Source organism: Odocoileus virginianus, chromosome 19, assembly GCF_023699985.2.
Source record: "Odocoileus virginianus isolate 20LAN1187 ecotype Illinois chromosome 19, Ovbor_1.2, whole genome shotgun sequence".
NCBI lineage: Eukaryota > Metazoa > Chordata > Mammalia > Artiodactyla > Cervidae > Odocoileus > Odocoileus virginianus.
The window spans coordinates 22743698-22755684 of NC_069692.1; positions in this window are offsets into that span (position 1 = coordinate 22743698).

The window sequence follows — 11987 nt, forward strand, 5'->3', positions numbered from 1 at the left end:
CCAAAAGATCATTAAGTTTTCTAATGACCAACTGACACGGAAAGCTTAGGAAAGATAAGTGAGTTTTTTCATAGCCTGCAGATACCAGCTAACAAAATCATCTGAAATAAATAGGGGTGTAAGTTGTGTCATAAACATGCTGAAATTATAAATCTGTAAATTCTCTGATGGAGTGACAAGGAGACTAATTATCATTTTGTATTTCTTCTATTGATGCAACTCGGGCAAGACACAAAGCAAGTCTGGTGTTTTACAAGACATGAGCAGTGTGTTGGTTCTCCTAAAACATCTGCTTCTCCTAAAACTCTGTATTTGAGAAAAAAGAATTCATACCTAAATTACAACATTATTGGACTACACTTACATGTATATGTATTTCCAGAATCTAAACCTGTAAATGTCTCATCATCCCTGTTGCTGCTGTCACTTCAGTCATGTCCGACTCTGTGCGACCCCATAGACGCTCCACCACGCTCCCCTGTCCCTGGGATTCTCCAGGCAAGAACACTGGAGTGGGTTGCCATTTCCTTCTCCAATGCATGAAAGTGAAAAGTGAAAGTGAAGTCGCTCAGTCGTATCTGACTCTTCACAACCCCATGGACTGCAGCCTACCAGGCTCCTCCGTCCATGGGATTTTCCAGGTAAGAGTACTGGAGTGGGGTGCCATTGCCTTCTCTCCTCATCATCCCAAATCCTCCTAATTCACAATCTTTACCTGTCCATACTCCAAAATAGGAACCTCCTGCACCTCCAACATGCTGATCCAAAGCACAGCTGTCTTTACAATGGATGCATTTTAAACGATGTTGTAATCGGTTTTCCTCTGTATGTGGGGGGGTGGTAGATTATCATTTAAGAAAATTAGGTCCCTTCTGGGACTTCCCTGGTGGCTCAGATGGTAAAGAATTCTGAAATGCAGGAGAGCTGGGTTCAATCCCTGGGTTGGGAAGGTCCCCTGGAGAAGGGAATGGCAACCCACTCCAGTATTCTTGCCTGGAGAATTTCAAGGACAGAAGAACTCAGCGAGCTACAGCCCACGGGGTTGCAAAGAGTCAGACACAACTGATAGTATAAGGCCACTTAGAATAATTACTGCTCAAGTTTGGGAATAAGATTAAAAAAAAAAAATTAGGAATTTAAAGGCCAACGAGACTCAAAACAGTAGTTTTTTTTTTTTTTTTTTTTTGGTATGAATGAGGCCAAATTAACCAAATTACCTTGCTGGTTCCTAAGCAAACATTTCTGAAAATCTTATTCCAATTACTCTTCAAGATAAAGACAGGGGCAAGTAGTTACAATCCCCAAGGTAAAACTATTTATTCTTAGTTCAGTTTTGGTTTTGAATAGCTTTAGGCAGTTTTTCAGTCTTGGGCAAGGCCCATCCAGGCATTCTCAGGTAGGTTTGACTTTTTCCAGAAGGGCAACTTAAAAAATATTGGTTGAAAATGAGTAATACAGATGTTCAGATTAGATTCAGCCCGTGATCACGAGGGCCTTTGGGTCTGTGCATGTCACGAGGGAAGCTTGCCCTCTGAAGCTGCTTCTCTACAGGTTAAGAATGCATACCAAAGCCACCCGATTTAAAGAAACACTACATTATTAATGGTTGAAATATTAAGGGAGGGGGAACCAGATTTTAACTTAAAAAAAATTATAAAGGGCGAGTCATATTTTCAGCCCATGCTACCACTTGAAGTAATGAGAATTTCTGTAACTCCATGAAATGCTTTATTGTTTATCCTAAATTTATCTTTTCATTTCCTCACAGAAAGGAAATGTAACAAAGAAGAACAAATTTCAGTCATAATGCCCTGATATAGGATATTCCTGATAAATAAGTTTTAAAAAATAACTGCTGAACTGAGCTTCTTGTTTTATTCATAGCTTTTAATCATCTCAGCAGTTCCTGTCCCTCATTTGCACACATAATTGAAGGTTGGCTGTGCTATACTCCAAATTTCATCCTGCTACCATCAACTGTGTTCAAACTTCCAAAGTTTCTCAGGTTTAAATTTCCTTGCTTTCTGATAAACAGTGTTATCTATTTTGTGTAAAAGAGAAGGGAGAACATGCCTTGTATGGATTATTTAAATATACAGCTAATCCTCAAGCCTTATTTGCATCACTGATAGCAAACAGAAACTGTAAAAGCTGGGGAAACTTGGGGCCAGACCAAGTGAGCCCTCTTTGTCTAGAGTTTGTTAGATCTTCCTCAGGAAAATGGAGTCTGTGCTGGCCTCTACCTCTGTGTCTGAGAAACACTCTATCCACGTGTCTCATGGGTGCCGGTACAGCCCATTACCATCATTCTTAGCTTCAAGAGTAGGTGTTCACCGTAACTGCTTGCCCATCATGTAATACTCACAGATACTAAGTACTGAACACATCTTTGTCTAATTCATAAATAATTCCATAAGATAAGGGGTTTAAACTTGATGACCTCAAGTTTCTTTCCTGATCTAAAATTCTACAATTTCTATTTGTCTCAGCCTCTACCTAAAGATTTTAAGAAATCCTAAGGATGTTAACTTATTGAATAATATACAAAAGTTGCCAATTTGGTCATTAATGAGGTTTTAGTCATTTTCCTGAATTATGGTAGTGATTTAAGACCCAGAGTGAAGGAACATCTTGTTAATAGTTATTTTAGATCAGTGCTCTCCAATAAAAATATAATACGAGCCAAAAAATACAAACCACAAATGTAATTTAAAATATTCTGGTAGCCACATTAAAACAGTAAAAAGAAACAGGTGAAATTAATTTTAATATATTACTTAACATCATATGTCCAAAAGTATCATTTCAACATGCAATTGATATAAGTAAGATGTTTTAAGTTTTTGGTGTGTGTGTTAAGTCCTCAAAATCTGAGGTGTAATTTACACTTGTACACCTCAGTTTGGACTCGCCACATTTCAAGCACATGTGTGGTTGGTTAGCGGCTGTTTTTTTGGACAACACAGCGTTATAGCCTGATATTCAAGAGCTCTAAGGACCAGGAGAGTGTGAGAAATGCAAATCCTTGCAATCAGAATCTGAACTTAACAGGTACTCCAGGTAATTTGTATGGATATCAAATTTGAGGCGGGAGTATACAAATTCTTTTTCCAGTGAAACTATGCTTTAGATATTTTTATAACTTTCACATTTCCTTTTTTTTTTTTTTTGGCTGCATCATGTGGCATGAGAGATCCTAGCTTCCCCAAAATGGATCAAACCCATGCCCCTTGCTCTGGACCACCAGGGACATCCTTACATTTCTAATTTGTGTAAGTTTTTTCATGTGTCATGCTTCTTGGGTGTCCCTCTCCCCATTTTTAAAGTAACATTTTTTTCCAGTTATGAAAGCATAACCTGTTCATATAGAAAAATTAGAAACTACAAATAAGAAAAAAAAATCACTTGTCATTCCATCAAGGATAACTACTATTGACATTTTGTGTGTTTATCCTTCCAGTCTCTAAAATGTTGTTTATTGCTTAATTATGTAATAAATAAAATTCTTATAAATAATTCAAAACAATAACATATAAAATGAAGTCCCCTCAACTAATATCCCAAGTGCAGTCCCCCTGATCCATTCACCAGGTGAAAGACATTTGAGTTGTTTCCAGCTTTGGGCAATTATGCATAAAGTTGCTATAAACATTGATTTTTTAGTTTTTGGGTATGTGGGAGTGAGACTGCTTTCAGAAAACTTTTCAACTGGTAACACTCTACTTCAAAATTTGAATATATATGAATATATATTCACTCATTCATTCAACCAACAAATATTGAGCACTTATTCTGTATTAGGCAATGAGAATATAGTGAACGCAGTGGTGGTCAGTGTTGGTCCCAGTCCTCATAGAATTTGTTTTTAATCAAACCTCTATTAATAGACATTTAAGTTATTTCCAATTCCCCTCCCTATCATAAACAATGAGTTTTAAGATTTCAATTCAGTTATTACTGATCATCTGCTACCTACCCAAAATTTTCCTTGTTTTCAAGGAAAAAAATGACCAACTGGGTAGTCATCTTGGTTGACAGAGTCAACTAACTCTAATCACAGCACTGGTTAGAGGCTGGAGGGAGGGGGGAAGGCAGATGCTAGCCTCAGGCAGCTGTTGCTAGTTAACTCTAGGTTAACGTGGAGGGTCTGGATAATCCTTCATCTTCCTAGGCCGTGGTTTTCAAACCCTGGCGCACACCAAGATCAGAATCTTGTTAAAGCTCAGATTCCTGGGCCCCACTTTGATTTAGTATGTCTGGGATGGGCTCATTAATTTGCATTTTTAACAAGTTCCCAGGTGAGGGTAACACTGCTGTTCCTAGGAACACACTTTGAGAACTGTCCTAAGCTATTTCTGGGAGTTTCTCAGCCTGATATCTTAAAATTTGGACTCTCCATCAGTGGTTAGGAATTCAGAGATCCAGAAGTACTCTTTTTTAAAAAAAGTTTTTTGAGGTGGACCATTCTCAGTCATTGAATTTGTTACAATATTGTCTTTGCTGTTTTTGTTCTGGCTTTTTGGCAGTGAGGCATGGGGGAGTTCAGCTCCTCTGCCAGGGACTGAACCTGCCCCTCCTGCCCTGGAAGGTGAAATCTGAAGGAGTGGACTGCCAGGGAAGTCCCCAGAAGTAGGTATCTTTGAAGTTACTGGAGAAGTTATTAATTAATGCAGAAGAAACGTCTGTGAGTCTAGAGGCGCCTTTGTGGCATCACCTGACAACTCTAGTTCCTTGGATTTGACTCCTTTTCCTCTTTACTATCTTCATGCAGATTTTGCTGTCGTGCTGGTTGGCAGGGGAACCTGGCCTTTGGCACTCTCAGCACCACCAGTACGCACAGCTGAAGCGTTCTTCTGGAGCCCTGTCTTAACATCAAGCTCCAGAATTTCCTCATCTGGGTTACAGGTGACTGCGTTTCTAGCTGCAGGAACCTACTGAAAGTTGCAAGGCGTTTACCTGAGACTTCAGGTTGTGTCCAGCTCTTTGCTCAGTCGTGTCCAACTCTTAGCAACCGTACAGACTCTAGCCCTCCAGGATCCTCTGTTCACAGAATTCTCTAGGCAAGAATACCAGAGTGGGTAGCCATTCCCTTCTCCTGGGGATCTTCCTGACCCAGGGATTGAACCTGGGTCTCCTGCGTTGCAGGCAGATTCTTTACCATCTGTGGCGCTAGGGAGTGGGCAAGTTCAAATAAGGAATTTGTGCGTTCAGTCCCCTCAGAGCAGTTTGAATTCAGTTTCACTACTCACTGGCTCCATCTCTAACTAGTTTTTTGAAAATTTCCTCATCTGTAAAATGAGAACTCCTCCATCTTTCAGTTACTGTGAGAACTAACACAGTAACATATGGAAAATATTCAATACTTTGTTAGCTCAGTACAGGATACACTGTAGGACCCTCTTCATCTACTGGGAACATGGACTGAAGCTGTGGTACATCATGCTGTGGGGCCTTCATCGGACTCATCACAAAGTACATGTGGATCTCTGTATATAAGGATACTGGCATTACCCCCTCTGGGAAAATGAGGCTCACTAGTGTTGGGGGCCTGCCCTCAAGTCACTCACCAGCATGCACATTCTCTAGAGGGGATGTAAGATAGGGGCCTACAGAGCTGCCAGGATAAGAGCCTGGAAGAGTAGGAATGTAAGGTCAGTTGGAAGAGTGAAAGGACAAGTTGGCATGACAAAAGCATTGGAGCTCATCTTCCTGCTTTCATTTGTCATTCCCAGACACCCTAAAAGGTTAATATTACTTGTATGTTCACTATAAACATTATTCCAACAACCTGATTTTAGCTTATCTACAGTTTCGTACCCATGTTTATACTCCAGTTTTGCATTTTAGTAGTCAAGAATCTTCTCCTGTTGTCTTAGGCATATCTCAGCCAATGAAAATAATTTCCCTCTATGCCAGAAACTTAAAGAAAATAACCAGAAGCCTTCCTTTAAAAAAGCCTGTAAAATGAAAACTTTAGATACAGTAGAGTATTTGTGAAGCTTTCTTTTTTAATAAAAAGTCCTTCAAAAAAAAAGCACAGAAACAAACTCCACTTAGCAACGGAAATAGTAAATAATTTCAGAATGGAATGTACAAAGTGCATTCCCATCCCCCACCCCACACTCCTAGGGTCCTCTGAGTTCCCGCTCCTTTTGTTGAAGACCCATCATGGATATGAATCTTAATTACAGGGGGGCCTGACACTCTCCTTCTCTACATCCATACTTAGAGGGAGGGAAGATGGGGGGGTGGTGTTCGCCAGGACTTCGACTGTAAAAGAAGTATTTTCTCACTGAAATGATGTTAAAAGCGACGTGTGGGCTTCCCTTAACTATATGAACTAGATAAATTACTGACAGCTAGGCTGAAAAGCTAATAGCCATTTTAAGATTGTTTCTATGAGAAACACATCTGTAGGTCACAAAATTGGCTAACAACCAGCAAACATTTGAAATACAATCTGTTATAGATGGGGAAATGATTGAACAATTTAAAAAATTTGATTTATACAAATTCTTTCAAGCATGTGGTAAGCCACAAAAATTTCTTGAGTCCCTGAACATGCTGCATTAACAAACATTGTCCCTATACTGACATCTCACTTAAAGCTCAGACATAACTTGCTTTACTTTTGCATATGTCTGACATTTTTCACAATAAAAATAAAATTTGTTGGAAAATTTTTCAAATAAAAATTACTGCATTCATTAAAAAAAAAGACCCTTTCAAACATAAATTTCAAAAATCCCCAAGGGATCAACCTAGGGCAAAACTGGGAGGTGATATAAGAACCCCTAAAAGGAAGTAAAAACTCAAATTCTGAATTTCCTCCATAATATAGACAGCAAAGCAGCTATCAAAATGTTGAAAACATTTGAAATAATGGACCTATTTTAAAACCTCCAAAATGTCTTATCACTGTTTTTATAACTGAGAATGTCTTTTAAATGTCTAAGTAAAAAAGAAAAAAAATTCATTGGAATTGATGCAAAAAAAGGAAAATGAAATTCATCTTTCAGTATATATACCTCTTTAAGATGTAGCTTGGTAAAAGTCTACTAGACTTCCTAAAATGTAACTTTATTAAATTCAAAGTTAAAACATACACTCTTTAGATATCCACAGCCAACTAATAAATGTCTGATAATATCTTTCATATCTTTTACAAAGTATTTTAAAAACCTACAATAGCAGGATGTAAAAGAGAGCAATAATTATAGTAGACAAAATTAAATGAAATATGATATGCCTTCTATGTACCTATGAGTTATACAGAATAATCATTACCACAGATGTCCTTAGAGAACAAAGGGGAACGAGGAAGCATAGAGGTGGAGGACGGCATGGAAGATATTCTCTGTTATCTCCTACTGTGTGGTCTTTCACTGCACTCTTCTTTAAACAAAAAAAGGTCTCTGCAAGGGCAAGCCCTGCTTCAAATGTCCCCTTACCCTCCTGACTGGAGAGTAATGTGTTTGTGTAGTATATGATTACACCAGACAAGGCTGTGAACATGTGTGATTTATTCAATGATCCTATTCTGCTTCCTTTTAAAGATAAAGAATGCATTTAAGTCGATTGTGTATGAGACTGTGGTAATTCCTTAGAAGGCTCCATTCAAACAGAGTAATATTACCTTATTTTAAAACACCAAGAGCATAGCCATTTCTCTGGTCTTCATTTTCTTTCCAGGCAATATCAATTAATACTTTCATTTATTTTAAAAGAGAAACATAAAAAACACAAGTAATTACTTTGAAACAGTTTTAATTTTTCTTTGTAGACGCCAAACAGTTCCATAAGGCATTTACTTTTCAAAAATCCTTATATGCAAATAACTGTGTAAGACAGAAAAAACAACTAAAAACAACATAAACCACCAACACAACAGCTCCTAACAGTAGGCCAGGTCAGGGTGCAGACCTCATGAAAACAAGCTGCTGACATTCCAAGAACTACAATCCCCAGGGAGGAATCTTGTCCTCTAACTTGCTGGGTGGCAGAGCTCCAGAGAATTACTCAAACTATGAAAATCCCCAAGCATGGTCACCTAGGGGGAAATGAGCAGACAGACATGACTTGAGCAGGGTAATTATTTTCTTGTAGTAACAGTAAAGAAAAGTAAACTTAAGCGGTAAAGGCTGCGTGAGCTCCAACTTCACAGGTAGCTGTGTATTCTCCAGACATGGCATTTGTTAGTGAAGGCAGAACACAACAATGTATACTTGCTACTTGTCTTCCAAATAACAGTCTCTATTCACATTTATTGGTTATAGATACATGTAAATGGTATGTAAAATAATAAAAAGATAGCAAACACCAAGGCATACTATTCTACGTGCAGTTTATTTCACTTAATCCTCACAGTAACCCTATGAGGCGAGAACCATTATTATTCATGTTTTACCACACACAAAAAATCTAAGTCACAGGGAATTTAATTGTTTGACCAAGATCACACACCTGGAATGCAAAGCTAGGTATCTTGTCTCCAGAGCTCCTGCTTTTAATTTAGCTCCAGTTCTGCCTCATGTAATTGGATTTTTAACCCCATTATCACAGAGCTAATCTTCCAAGACTGTAAATTCTGTTTCTGCACTGTGAACTTCCACTTCTCTGAAACATTTTCATCTTCTGCCTCTCAATTCACCTTCTGGTTTCACCGGCTTCTATGAACAACCTGGACCCCTAGTCATTTCAGCTGTGCCCCGAACGCCTCGCAGGCCTCTCCTTCACAGGCACGCCAAGGCGGCTGCCGGCACTGGCGATCTCTGCTGCTACCACTGCTTTTTCCTGAGAAAAAGTCCTGCTGTTGGTTGGTAAGTGGGCCTCACTACTGCTCAGCAGTCCTTTCACTGCACAGCGTCCATAGCAGCTGCTCCAAACTTCTTCCAGGATTAAATCCCCCAATGCACCCATCTAGTCCTTTGCAGATTATCTTACCATGGCTTTATTGAAAATCCAGCCAAAGTAGGGTTGTCAAAATGCAGGTTGCCAGGGGTTATCTGAATTTCAAATAAATAAGGAAACATATTTTAGGGTAAATGTGTCCTAAATACCACATTACAGAAATATTTAAATGGTATTCAAACTAATAAAAATAGCAAAGTATGTACTGAGAGCCTATCAAATACTGTATGCCATGCCATGAGTGCTCAGTCATGTCCAGGTCTTTGCAACGCCATGGACTGTAACCTGTCAGGCTCCTCTGTCCATGGGATTTCCCAAGCAAGAATACTGGAGTGGGTTGCCATTTCCTTCTCCAGCCAAATATTGTATAGAACATAGTTAATACTAAAAACTTGTTTATTATTTACCTGAAGCTTAAATTTTACTGGGCATCTTGAATTTAATTTGCTAAATCTAATTCAAATTCCCAGAAGTATTCTTCCTTTTTTTCAAAGGTTAATTCTCTGACCCACGGTACTAATCTTTCTCCTTACTTTACTTTCTTCTTCATCCTACATATTCCTTCGTTTCTACTTTTGTGCATGCTCCTGTCATTCCTACTATGGTATTAATGGTCCCAATTTTTCACCCCTGTGTGAACCCATGCCTGTACCATGTCACTTTGCAATTTATCTACAGAGGTGGTTTCTATTTCCCAAGCCTGGAATCTGAGCCTGGTCACATAAGATGGGCAATAAAATGAGGCAAAAGTGCCAGTGTGTGAGTTTGGAATATAGACCTCAAGAAGCCTTGTAAATTTCTGCTTGCCCTCTTAAGACTCATCTTCCAGATAAGAAAAAAGAAAAAAAAAAATCTGAAGAAAAACAACACTAATTTGAAAAGATACATGTACCCCAAAGTTCACAGCAGCATTATTTACAACTGCCAAGACATGGAAGCAATCTAAGTGTCCATCAACAGATGAATGGATAAAGAAGATGTGGTACCTATGTATGATGGAATATTACTCAGTCATAAAAAAGGATGAAAATTTTGCCATTTGCAGCAACATGGATGGACTTTATGCTAAATGAAATGTCAGAGAAAAATACTGTATATCACTTATACATGGACTCTAAAAAAACACAAGAAACTAGTGAATTTGGTAAAAAAGCAGACTTACAGATATAGAGAACTAATGGTTAACAGTGGGGAGAGGGTGGGGGAGGGGCAATATAGGGGTCAGGAATTAATAGGTAGAAACTATTCAATATAAAACAAACTACAAGGATATATTGTACAACACAGGACACACAGCTAATATTTTATAATTATAAATGAGTATAGCCTTTTAAAACGTGAATCACTATATTGTTCACCTGTAATTTACATAATATTGCACACCAACTGTACTATAATTTTAAAAATACTACAATGAAAAAAAAGCCAAAAACAAAACTCCTCTTCCATCTCCATGAGAAAGACACGCTTAGGCAAGTCAGAGTCCCAGGAGGATGACAGATATATGAAATAGAGCCCAGCCTATAGGAAAGCCCCCAGTAGGCTTTCAGATGTACGAGCAAGCCCAGCAGAGATCAGCCAACCCTCAGACACTTGAGCTATAATAATTACTGTCTTAAGCCACTGTGTTTTAGAATGTTTGTTATTCAGCAATAGCTAACTTGAGACATCTATCCCAACTTTCTTTCTTGCACTCCTAACCTAATGCAAAAAGTATCCTGTATTTTTTTTCTTTTTTACCTTTGTTCTCTCACTAATTTTTGTCATCTGTACCACTTTTCTCTCAATTGACACCAAAACCTCTTACTGGTCTGTCCAGTCACTTTGGCCTCTATATAGCACCTGACACCTCCGTTAAAATCCCCTGCTCTTGGACTGCACTATTATCAACTTCTTTGACTGTTTCATCCACTTTAGGGGTTTATCTTCTCTTACAGTCTTCTGGGAGTTTATTCATTTCCCCCCAAAGCAACTGCCATTGATTTGACTCACACTTTTATCTCCACCCCCAAATCCCATCTAAGCTGTAGTCCAATTGGTTTTCAAACTACAGTGTGCATTAGAATCACCCAGAGGGCTTACTGATATTCAGATTGCCAAGGCCCTGTTCCTCAAGTTTCGTATTCAGTTAGTCTGGGGTGGGGCCTGAGAATTTACATTTCTAAAAGTTCTTAGGTAATGCTGATACATCACTTTAAAAACCACTCTTCTAGTTTCATATTTCTAACTAACAGTCTCCACCTGGTTATCCACAGGTGTTTCAAAGGTCACATACAGTGTCAATTAGAGGTTTTTTTATTGTAAGCCCTTGGAACCAATTTGGGCTAACTACAGCAAAACAAGAATTTATTAGGGAGTTCACAGAATCAACGTGAAGGCTGGTAAACCATATTCCAAATAAGACAGGAACAAGAAAAGAGCCTACTTGACAGTAGAAACATTACCTCTAAGTCAGAAGTAAACAGTGTTTCTTGTGTTCTTAAGTCTCTCTGCTCAAGATTCATCCCAAATGAGAGTCCTTTACCCAACCCTGAGTTGCACCAGGGCAGCGATAGAAAGGATTATGGTGGAAGTAGCCGCAAAGGACTCCTTTTCTTTCTTACTGTCTTAGTTTAGACCCTCATAATCAAGCAGGTGGATTACTACAACAACCTCTTAACTAGTTTTCTTGCCCCAATCTAACCTCCAGTTCATTCTCCTCATCTTCACATCATCTTCAGTTATCTAAGACATGTCATTTTCTTCTTTGCCTTGTCTGGTGTAGTGTTCCTGTCTTATCTTGTTTTAAGTAATAAATTACTTCTCTTTATGTGCAAGTGGTTGGGATACTTTTGCCTCAGCAGACTCATAAAATGGAAAAGTAGTTTTAGAAGGTAGGGAATACGTTCTATTGTAAAATGAGGATCTAATTCCCTAGCAAGGATCGGAAGTGGTCCCAAAGGTCTGCATTGAGACCCCTCTAGGAGCCTTTAAGAGATCAATATCTCATGAGACCAAAGACAAGGACCTAGCCCTCAGTTATATTACCAGCACCGGACTCAAAACAGGCACTTAATGAAATCATCTCCAGGCCCTCC